Source organism: Leptonychotes weddellii, chromosome 3, assembly GCF_054177405.1.
Source record: "Leptonychotes weddellii isolate Sample4059 chromosome 3, ASM5417740v2, whole genome shotgun sequence".
NCBI classification, from domain to species: Eukaryota; Metazoa; Chordata; class Mammalia; order Carnivora; family Phocidae; genus Leptonychotes; species Leptonychotes weddellii.
Window position 1 is genome coordinate 176,287,039 of NC_138371.1, and position 11,351 is coordinate 176,298,389.

Consider the following 11,351-nt stretch of genomic DNA (forward strand, 5'->3'; position numbering starts at 1 on the left):
TTTGCGGGCGGAGCCGTCTCGCTCCCGCCTCCAAGACCTCAGCCAATGGGCAGTTGGGGTCGCTCTGGGGGCGGAACCGTCACGCCCCGCCTCTCTGCGGCCGCGACCAATGGAGAGCTGGACAGGCCAGTGGGCGGAGCCGGGCGGCGGGGGCGCCGCGGACCCGGCGCGCGCGGGGTCTGGCGCAGAGCGCTGGGAGTGCGCGGCTGCTCGGGCTCCGGCTGCACGGCGGGGCTCGGCGCGCGGATTCTGGCGAGGCCCGCGGGCTTCCGGGCGGGCGACCCAGCATGGCGGTGGAGGAAGAGGGGCTCCGGGTCTTCCAGAGCGTGAAGATCAAGATCGGTGAGCGCCGTGCGTCCCTTCCCCCGAGGACGGGGCGGGCTGCGGCGGGCGCGGTCCGGGGGGTGGGGGGCGGTGCGGTGCAGGACGCGGGTCCGGTCCCCGCCGGGAGCGCGCGCCAGTGGGAGCCTGGGTGCGTGCGTTCCCGGGGGCGGGTCCGCCGACCTCAGGTTCCGCATCTCCCCTCAGCTGCTTCACCCAGAAACTTCTTCCACGCGTTCCCGCAGGGGCGTGGGCCCGGGTCTGGCTGCGGGCTGGTGCGGGTGCGCGCGTCCGTTTGGGAGGATGTGTGTGCCTGTGTTCGTGGGTGTGTGTGCGCGTGCACCGGTCCGAGTGTGGATGTGTGGAGTGCGCCTGGCTCGGGGCTCTCTCGGGCTGGGAGACGGGGAGCCGCCCCCAACCCCCCCTTCCATTGAGAACTGGCTGGAGGAGCTTTGGGCCACCAGCGCCTGCCATTCAGGCCGTGTCACCGGGGAGGATTCTGCCCTTCCCACTGGGTCCAAGAGCTGGGGGAGGGAAATGACATACAGATTCTGGAGTGGGCTGGAAGGCTATATCTGGACTTCCTGGGGTTATCTGGAGAGATTTGCTTTTTTCCAGTGCTGTTTTGTCTCGGGAGGGTGATGTGCAAGTTTTTTTTCGCTCCTAAAAAGATCCTTGCCTGGAGTGACTGTTACACATTGATGCCATAAATGTGCCGGATGACAGGACAGCTTATGGTGGAGGGGGCTTCTGAGGACCCACAGTGTTGCCTGTCCTCAGGGTCCTTCCTGCGTCCACATTCCCTTCTATTCCCATGTGAAAAGGGGCCGCTGGGAACCGAGCCAGGCACCCAGTGATTGAGTGTCAGTTGTTGATGACATTTGATGCTGCCTGAGGAATTCCAGCTACCCCAAATCAGCGTGTTGTTTCCTGTCTGCTTTATTTTGGTTTGTGGATCATCGCTGAGACACTGTTGATATTTGGCTGAGAAGCACTGTGGATTGGATGTAGCAGCTCTTCAGGCTTGAAGAGTCTGCCTGCAGAGGATTTCTCTTGTTTACTTGCTTGAAATCTGCTGTCATTTTCATACTGAGAGATTTAACATTGCATGCCGCTGAAGTGGGGGCAGGGAAACTGCCTCTACTAGGGTCCTTCAGCCAAGAGCCCTCACTCAGCACCTGGGTCCACTGAGCTGTGTAAGGGACATCACCCCCGAGGGTCTCAGATGCTTCCTTAATCAAGGGAGCAGGAGGGGGACCTTTGGGTGGGGGTCTGGTTGTGGAGGAGTGTGCCAGGCTTTCCAGGTACAGCAGGCAGGAATGGGTCTGAGGACCTTGTGGTTCAGGCCAGGCACAGCCAGTCTCATACTGGACTCCAGGAGTGTTCTGGAACAGTGGTAGGTTGAGCAGAGAGGGTTGATTTTCCAGAATGGCACAGTATATGAAGCAGGGGAGTGAGGAGACCCCTGGAGATGCAGGAGAGCAGGCCTACTAGCCTGCCAGTGCATGTCCGTGGGTGGGTTCTGGATCCCGACAAGGAGGGGCCTGGTGTGGAAGGAAGAGGGTCTGAAGACACTGCTTGGTGAGGCTTTCTGTGTTTTGTGTTCCACTTTAAACAAGGGAGAGAAACACCTCAGCTCAGCTTTGGAACAGTGCAGTGACGGACACATCTGCCATCTCCAACCCCAGTGGGGGTGGGTGCTGTTGGAAGCTTTGGAGCCCCTCCCCATGTTTGAGGGATGTAGCATCGAGGACAGCAGCAGCTCCAACTCCCTGGATGTTGTTCCATCTCCAGGAAGCTCCTGCCTCTCTCTCCTCTCCGAGGGTCTTCATCCACAGTGCACAGTGCTGGGCTGCAAGAGGGACATATCTGTGTCTCACCTTTGAAGCTGGGAGTGGTCAGGGAGCATGGGCCTACACGGAGCACAGGCAGGACATCCTCGTGTTTGAGCACAGACATGGTCTAGGCTGTGCTTCTGAGTTCAAGCCTGGGCTGCAGGCCCTGAAGGTGAACTGGGTGGGCCGGTTTGGGGCTTAGTCTCGTTTAACTCGAGGGACAGCCTGTTAATAGAATGGGATGAGCATAGTTCTGAGCATGGAAGGTGGTGTGCTGAGCTCTTGATTTCTTTCCTTAGTTGTCTCTTGTGGCCAGTCCTGGCTCTGATTTGCCTGAATGCTCTGGTCCTAAAGGCACAAGATGACGAGGAACACCATAGTTGATCTGGAAGCGGGGCAGACACGCATGAATCATACACACACATGGTCACATGCACACTCGCCTCTCCTTGTTCGGGGACACACTGGCCAGGCCATCCATTCATCTCTGAACCTTGTCTCCAGGCTCGCTGGCTGCGTGCCCGTGTGCTCTTGGCCGGCTGGCTGACCCAGAGCAAGCGTCCTCCCCTTCCATAGCCTCGTTTTTCCATTTGCGAAATGCAGGCAGGAATTGTCTACTGCATCCGGTGGGGGCTTACAAGACGGTATTGTTCCCGCTTGCATTAATACCCACCCCCTCACTACCAGAAAAGGAGAGAAGGAAAAATTCTCCCTGAACTTATACCAGTAAGCAATATCACTACTCCTGTTGCTAAGAAAAAAGGCAGAACATTTTTGGGGGCTGAACAGTCTTTTAGGAGTTGGGGCCTTGGCCTTTAGTTCTTAAATAGTTTTGGATTGTGTGGTGGTACTTGTCTCACTGACAGGCTAAGGCTGGGGACAATAAGAATCTCTTCCTTGTTTTCCTCTTCCCGTTTCTCTGGTCCTTCCACCTTTTGCAAACGCCAAATCAGAGTGAGGCATTTTTACTCTAACTGTTTTGAGTCCTTGTCTCGAAGAACCTGTTGCTTTCCCCACTAAAATCTTGCAGTTATTTTGGGTCGTTCTTCTGTCCACTTAAGAATCTTAAACATTGTCTACCTTTGGTAACAGTTGTCCGTGTTTTTATGCTAGCATCTCCTGTTGTGTAAGGGCCAGATGCACTTCCTATGAAATGGTAACTTTGAGGAAGTGTGCTTTTCTGACTTTCCATGAGTCAGGGCCTTGGTACTGGAGGGAAGCAGCTTGAAGATTGTGGGGGAGGAGGACCCAGAGCGAGAGCCCTTCTGGCAGTGTTATTTTGGACATTTTGGACACAGGCATTGTGGTATAGCTTTACTTCCCAGTGCTATGTTCCTTTTCCATGATAGTTACTTCTGGTTTTTAAAAGTATTATCTTATCTTGATAACTGTGTTCAGTTAAGAGCAATATACAAAAGTCTTTCTGTCAAGCTAAAAATAAAATAAAATAAAATCCTAGCCTTGCAGTCCAGAGTGAGAAAAGCCCTTTTGCTCTGTTAATGGTTTTCATCGTCAGGCTTGAGGGCTCAGTTTGGATCTCCTTGGTGTTTTGGCCTGTATGTCCCGTGTGAGGCCACGCTCTGCCTGGTTCCTTGCCCCAGGCTTTCCTCTCTTCCCTGTTTCCTCCCTTCCTTCTCCTTGGATCCTCTTGTGTTCTGCTGGGCTCAGAGCACACTCTCATGTTCCTTCTCTGTAAGATTACAACTTGTCCCCCAAGAAGGTCAATGGCACATCAGAACTGACAGCCCCTCCCATTCAGCAAAACATGGCCCTGCAGGGTGTTGGTGCTGTGGGCCCAGGCAGACCTGCCCCAGCCTCGTGCCCTCCCTCCAACCAGTCACAAACACAGTCCCACCAGAAGCAGGAGGTCCCCCAGGCAGGGAATGGAGCGAGGTGAGAGCAGGTAATGGTGGCTGACGGTCTCTGGCCTGCACCTCCCTTGGCCAGATGGCTGCTTTGGAGGGGTGTAGTGAAGAAGGCCCAGAGCACAGGAGCTGAAAGCTTGGGGTTCTGGGTCAGCTCTGTTCAAAGTGGAATCTTTAACCAAATTTCCTACATGGAAGGCGGTAGTGTGCTCATCGCAGGGTCCTAGAAGGGTCAGATGGTAAGATTATTGTGATAAGATTATTGTTGGTGTAGTGTCTTCACAGGGCTAAGAGGACGTGGTTTTCCCAATTAGAGAAAACATTTTGTGAATATAAGGGAGTGATATCAGTGACGTTGTGTTTGACAGAGAAAGAAGGGGAGGCCACACATGATTCTTGGCATCAGGGATTTTATATTCTCTTGAGCTCTCTGATGCTAAAATTAACCTGGATATTCTATTAACCGAGCTCAGCCAGCTGCCTGTGCTATTTTTAACCCCTAAAGACTAGTGTGCAGATCTGGGCTATGGCTGGGGAGCAGCCGGGCTCAGGGGCCAAGGGTGATTTTAGTTTGTGGCCCCAGGTTTTACTTGGGAAGGGGTGGGTTTGCTGTGCACGTGTGGCGTGGAGAGAGTTGCAGACTTTCGGGACCTAGTTTGTGTGTATTATCTCATTTTAATCTGCGTTCTCACAAGTCCGTGACACTGAAGTTGAGGAAGGGAGACCCCTATAACTTAATTTACTTGCCCAAAGTCACCTAGCCTGTTAAGAGCAGAGCTGGGGTTTAAACTGATGCTGATGTTCTTGTTCTCTCCACTTATCGTGGTCTGTCTTTCTGTGTGATCGTGGATTTGAATGGTGGGGGTACAGTGAAGGGCTGGGAAAGACAGAAGTGGTGAGTTCTACGGCCAGGAGGGAACAGGACCACTGTCTCTTGGTGGACAGCCAGGGGCACTGGCCTTGTTGTCCAGAGACTTGTAGTCATTGACTGGGGGCTGCCAGGGTGGAAGTTGGAGAGGCGAGGAATTGCAGAGATGGAGTCTTGAACAGAATACAGAAATCCAGAGATGATTTGTTAAGCAGGGTCACTGGCAACACATACGTTTTGTGAAAAGGCATCAGGCAGGTGAGCAGAGCATGAGTTCCTATGGGTGGACTCACTTGGTTGGAATATAGCATTTGGTAGGACGTTTAGATTTGCTTCCCTGAAAGTAATGAGGCATCTGAGCGTATAAACACTCACACCTTCCTGAAGGCATTGGGGAATCAGAGCATCGGCATGTCATGTTTTCGTCATAGTTGTGTACATGCTTAGAAAGGAGATGGATGTATTTGCTGGAAACAAGCAGAAGCGGTAGCTGCGAACACCCGAAAATTGAGGTTTGCAAGTTGCCCTTGAAGGTGAGGCTTCGAGTGCACCTCCCACTTCCCAGTGACCCTGGAGGTGGGTTCAGGCTGTTGGAGGCACAGGCAGAGCCCCCCTGGCCGAGGGAGGGATAAGAGCCCCCAGGAGCTGGCCGAGGAGAGGGGCGTGACTGACAGTACCTGGGATCCCAGATCCAAGACTGTGTTTCTCACTAATTCTGCAACTTCAGACAATTTTCTAAACCCTCTCTGCCTCAGTTTCTTTGTTGGTCAAAGCGGACACCAAGTAAATGCCAGTTGAAAGGGTGATTATACTATGGGGCTTCCACAGTGTGGAATATTATGCAGCTTTCAGAGGAATGAGTTAGAGCCCGGCCAGGCTGTGTGATATGCAGGAAGTTCCAAGGGGTATGACTAGAAAGAAAAACAAAACGCAGAAAAATCTACCTAAGTTCACCCCTTCAAGAATAGTAAAACACAGATACACACGTGCAGATGTGGACATAAAGGCGCACACAAGCCTGTCAGCTGGACTCGCTGGGGTGGGGAGTGTGGAAGAGGAAAGCCAGTGAGAAAGAAAAGATCTGTTTCAGAAAATCAAGGATATTACTGTTAGGCATGCATGGGGAATTATGTATATAGATAGGCATGTGAAGAGTTTAAAAATCACAACTTTAAAAATGGAAAGAATAACTTTCTGGAGAGGAAAGGCCCAGAAAGGCAAAATAATTTACCTAGATTGCTGACAGGTGTGGGAGAGTTGGGAGTGGGGCTGCCGTTGGAGTCCAGAAACAGCGAACCAGATGCTGGGGCAAAGGGAGCGCTGTGGGAGCACAGTGCAGGGACTGGCTTGTGAGTGGTCCTCGAGTCAGCTGCCACGTCGGAGAACTGACACGGATGAAAGGAAATTTAAAGTCACATCATCCACAACAGATGGCCCAGTTCTTTTCTCTAAGTGTGAGGCAGCGTTCAGAATTAACACTTAACACATTCAATCTTGGTATAAGTGCAGGTCCCATGGTCATCCTTAGAAATAAGGAGGTGAGTCCCTGATTCTTGGCCACAGAGCAGGCTGGGATGCCGGAAGTGGTTCTCACACGAGGTTTGTTAGGCCAAACTCAGGGGCCACCTGGGCCTCAGCGTCTGGGAAGCTTTTGGTTTGAGTGTGTATTTTGTCTTTGCTGGAGTCTGTGGATCATCACGCTGACAGTGGGATCAAAGATAGTGATTCCTTGTTTGACACGTGTCTGAAAGAGTGAGGCGTGTTTCTGCACACAGGGCTGGACTCCCTGGGGCTGTAGCTCTGTCCATTCTGAAATTTAGCATTGCTGGTTTCAGTTTTCTTTTTTTTAGAGAGAGAGAGTGGGTGAATGCATGCACCAGTGCTTGTGGGCAGGGAGGGGCAGAGCGAGGGGAGGGAGAGAAGCAGGCTCTGTGCCCAGTGAGGAGCCCGACCTGGGACTTGATCTCGCGACCCTGAGGTCATGACCTAAACCTAAACAAGAGTCAGATGCTTAACTGACTGAGACACCAAGGTGCCCCTGGTTTCAGTTTTCCAGTAAGCTTAAACCCCTCTCTGGGGACAGCCGCATCCTGATACAGCTAGTAAATTCTGCATCTCTCATCTGAGCCACACGTGGTGCATCTCTCATCTGAGCTACACATGGTGCATCTCACATATCCGAGCCACACGTGGTGCATCTTACACATCTGAGCCACACGTGGAACATCTCTCGTCTGAGCCACACGTGGTGCATCTCTCATCTGAACCACATTGTGAGGGGCAGCACACTCCTCTGAGGTCTGGAAGGAGGCTGAAGGCTGTGCTCAAGTTACACAGTAAAACAGAACTTTTTCTAGAAACAGAACAGTACCCTTCACTCCTAAGTCTGTCGAGGAATGACTCTCATGCCTGTTTTTTCCTCTTTACATTGTTTCTGTTCCTGTTATCTGAATGATTTCCAAAATGTGAAGCATTATTCTGTCGTGGCCCCCAGTTGCCAGTGGGATAAAACCCAAAGGTAAACAAAGTGGCCAGATCTTTCTTAGACTCAGGGGTGACTCAGCCTGGAAACCCGTGGCCGGCGGTGCTCTCCTCTCAGGCTGGCCAGCCCCCTGCGCATCCTCCACAGCACGTTCTGCTCAGCACCTGCAGGTGCCTTCGGTGGCTCCTTCCGCACCAGAAGCAGGACCCAGTCACCAGGCTTTTCCTGAGAACCATCTTCCTCTTTTCTTGGTTTCTAGGGCTGGCAGGCTCCTGGGATGGAGCTCTGGCTTCTGGATTCTTCAAGACATGTAACAGAGTTGAGAGTGCTAATTATCTGTGTATTTCTTTCTGGAGCTTTGTTTTTGGACTCCACAGTTTTCTAAGTTACTACGTGGGTCCAGTTAGGTGTGATCTTCGTGTGAGCCATTTGTCTCGTGCACCGGATCAGGGCTGGTTCCTCCTTTCTCGTATGTTCTAAGAGCCCATGTAGTGCTTGAGGACTGTTACGTGTGCCTCTAGATCTCTGCGGCTTTGTTGTGTGTTTCCTTTCTTTTAAGGAAAAAGATTCGTTTTCCTTTTTTTAGCTCTTGTGGTTTCTGTTTTTGGTCCTGAATCCACTTCTGGGAGGTACAAGAACAGAAGGTTTGTTTGATTTTGTCCATTTCACTCCACCAGATCAGTCACTGCTCAGGGAGCCATGCACATGCTGAGCAAAGCAGTGCGCCTTCCTATCCGGTCTTCTAACGATTCTGTGCAATGCACAGGACAGATATTTTAACCGGCTCCCACCTCTGAGGCTCAGAGAAGCTGGTGACTTTTCTAAAATCACACTAGCAAGAGAGCCTGTGGTTGCCCAAGTTGGCTTGTGATGGACTTGCAATGTCTAAAACCCAGCACTTTTGTGGTTAGGGAGGAACTGCCTTCTTGGGTGTGTTACCAAATTACTTCCTCGGACAAGAGATAGCTGCCTTCCCACCCATGCCTTTCTCCTCCTTAGTGAACCGTTAAATGAGCATTTATGGGACTTAGCAGAGTGACCCCTTCGGATGAATGTGTGGATATCCAGGGGGTCAGAGCCTGCTGACCCACTTCCCAGCTGAGTAAGGTCTTGAGCTGTCTGGAGCACCTGAGACCTGCTTCAGAAGGAGGGCTGCCCCACCTGACTCCCGCCCTCGGGCTTCTGTCCGATCATCCCCTCCTCCTGGTCGGGTGGCCCCACTCTCCCTGCCCCCCCCCCCAGGTGCCGACCTTACCTTATGCAGGGAAAGCTCTCTGGGCAAGGCAGACAGTGAAGGCGTGGCCTTGCGGCAGGTGGAAGATGGGTCGAGTGGGGCAGTTAAACTCAGACGCTTCAGAGGGTATGTCAGCCCCAGACCCCTAAGCCTCTGGGTACCTGCTTATTTTGGCCCAGCTAAACTGGGACTTTCCAAGGCTGGGGTCAAGCTGAGATCCAGGAATGCGAGTTGGTTCTGGAAAACCCATCAGTGTGAAGACCCTAGGGAACCTGGCCAAGCCCACTACTTGTTTTGAGGTCTGGGGTGCATGCTGTGACCTGCTGGTTTTCCCATGGCCTTTGGGATGAGGGCCTGGCTGGGGAATTCCAGGCCACTCAGGGCTGAGGCTGGCAAGCTCTCTCTGCTTAGAAGGCCCTGCTAGTCTGTCCTGGGGCTGACTGCCATGAATAGTTCATTTTTTTTTTTTTTTTTTTAAAGATTTTATTTATTTATTTGACAGAGAGAGAGAGAAAGAGCACGAGCAGGGGGAGAGGCAGAGGCAGAGGGAGAAGCAGGCTTCCCATGGAACAGGGAGCCTGACGCAGGGCCGATCCCAGGACCCTAGGATCATGACCCGAGCCAAAGGCAGGCATTTAGCCAACTGAGCCACCCAGGTGCCCCTCATGAATAGTTTTTTACTTAGGATCAAATAATTGGATATTTTATTACTTTATAGGGGTGAGTTTCAAGGGCAGTGAACTCTGCCTATATGATGTATACACGGAAAATGCTTAGCACCAGCATGCAGTATGTCCAGGAGTTGGTCAGGCTTCCAGAGGAGCCAAGTGTTCTTGAACTTTCCTCACGGATGAATCCTGTAAGGCAGAGGGTTTAGTTGAGGGAGGCAGTCATCCGTCTGCACTTTCTTACGAGGCTGCCTCTTGTTGGAACATGGTTTTGTGCGTGCACACACACATGTGCACAGAATGCACACACAGACACACACATGGGCACACAGCACACACACAGTTGCACACGTATATACACGTGGGCACAGCACACACACACGCATGCACAGAATACACACACAGATGAACACACCGCTCACACACATACACACACGGGCCTAGGGCCTGTCTCGGGTAGAGGTGCGTGATGCTGTGTGCCCAGCGTGGTGGTAGGACGGAGACACAGGGAGGCTCACACACCTTTCCCACTAGCTGAGATCCGTGGCGTGGGGGGCGCTGGCCATGCGTGGCATAGGAGAGTGTGCGGCATTTAAGAGGAGTTCCTGTTTCTCAAGCACATCAATCTTTTGTCGTCTGCTTGATGTGGTGGAGGCTGCAGAGACACTGCAGAGAGTCACGTGGCCCCTGTTAGCCGATCCCCAGGGGTCTGTGGCTGTGTTTTGGGGGCACCTGTAGCCTGAGAGCCTGCCCTGGAGTCTCAGTACTTGGACACTTGCCTTTCCACTTTCCATGATTTGAGAGCTTTTTCTGCAGTTGTATTTGAGTTTTTAATTTTTTGTATTTGAATCAGAAGCCTTTCACTTTTCAGGCCCACAACCTGGGCCTTGCAGCTTTTTTCCCCTATTTGTTTCTGGCCTGTTTGTCAATTGGCTCCCCTCGGGTGGGAGTTCCCCGTCTTTGACAAGCTCCGGGGACTCTGGGCTGGGCTGTGCAGCTCAGGAGGGTACAGTGGAAGGAGGATGAGGGTTGTCACTTCGGGAAACGGGAGAAGGGGCCCTCTACCAGCCTTGGTGCTAGATCTGCCTCGGTGAGCCGCGGCCCCGCGGAGCATCTGGCGGTGCCACGGGGAAGGCAGTCCTTGGGCAAGTCTGTAGGTTTGGGTGAGAAGCTCCTTCTGCGTGTTAACTTGGGGCAGGCGCATACACGGGCTCTTGTGTCCCTCCAGGTTCATGGGGACAAACCCTGGAACTAAGCAGCTTGCTTGGGAGAGCCCCCCTCCCCCCCCGCCGAGTGGCGGCCAGTGCATGCACCTCTCTGGAAGAGGCGAGGCCTTGCCTGGGGTGATGATTTCCCATTTCCCTCCAAGCTGGGTCTGCTGCAGATGGTGACTCCTTGAGAAATCCTGGGAGGTGATGGTCAGAAGACCTTGCTTGGCTTCCTGAGCCCCCAGCTGGCTCCATCCATCTGGAATCTGTGGCATTCCTTTCTCTTTTCATCATTTCCTGCTCTGCACAGCTTGCGACAAGTATTTGGAGAAAGAGTTTCTCAGCATTTGGACCCAAGAATGTGTTTATGCATGTCCTGACTGGAAATAAAGGGTCACATGGAAAGAAAAAACCACTTGTCATTATGTTTTTTTCTCAGTATCTTGATTTTCTCTTTGTTATTGTTTCATAAAGTGTTTCCCAGTGCTCTCTTCAGGGAACCCCTTTCCTGTCTTCTTGAGTCAAGGGAGCAGAGGGGGTGGTCAGGAGGGAGCAGGAGGGGCAGGCTAAGTGTCTGGTCCCGGGAGTTAGACTCTTCTCGTTCAACCAGTCGTTATTCACTATGATTAGTAACAGTTTAATTCGGTGTCTCTCCTTCTTTTGGAACACGCCCCTGCCTGCCCAGCCTGCTCCAGCCTTCCTGTGGACAACTGTACGAGAATTGCTGGTTTTGTGAACGTAAGAATGTCGACTTTAAAAAGTTGGATGTATGTGTTGATTTTCAGTAGAGAGGGTCAGCTGACAAGCCAGCTTGAGCACACAGGTTTCAGCAGCTCTTGCCTCACACTCAGAAGCTCGTTCAGAATTCCC

The 11,351-nt window shown here is 52.4% G+C and overlaps 1 long non-coding RNA gene across 1 annotated transcript; it reads left to right on the forward strand.

Moving 5' to 3' along the window:
- The first annotated feature begins 130 nt into the window (after window positions 1–130).
- Window positions 131–10,893, forward strand: LOC145720721 (uncharacterized). Its single transcript, XR_014143928.1, has 2 exons — window positions 131–342; window positions 10,502–10,893. It is a non-coding gene; the product is annotated as an uncharacterized LOC145720721 (long non-coding RNA).
- The last annotated feature ends 458 nt before the right edge of the window (window positions 10,894–11,351 follow it).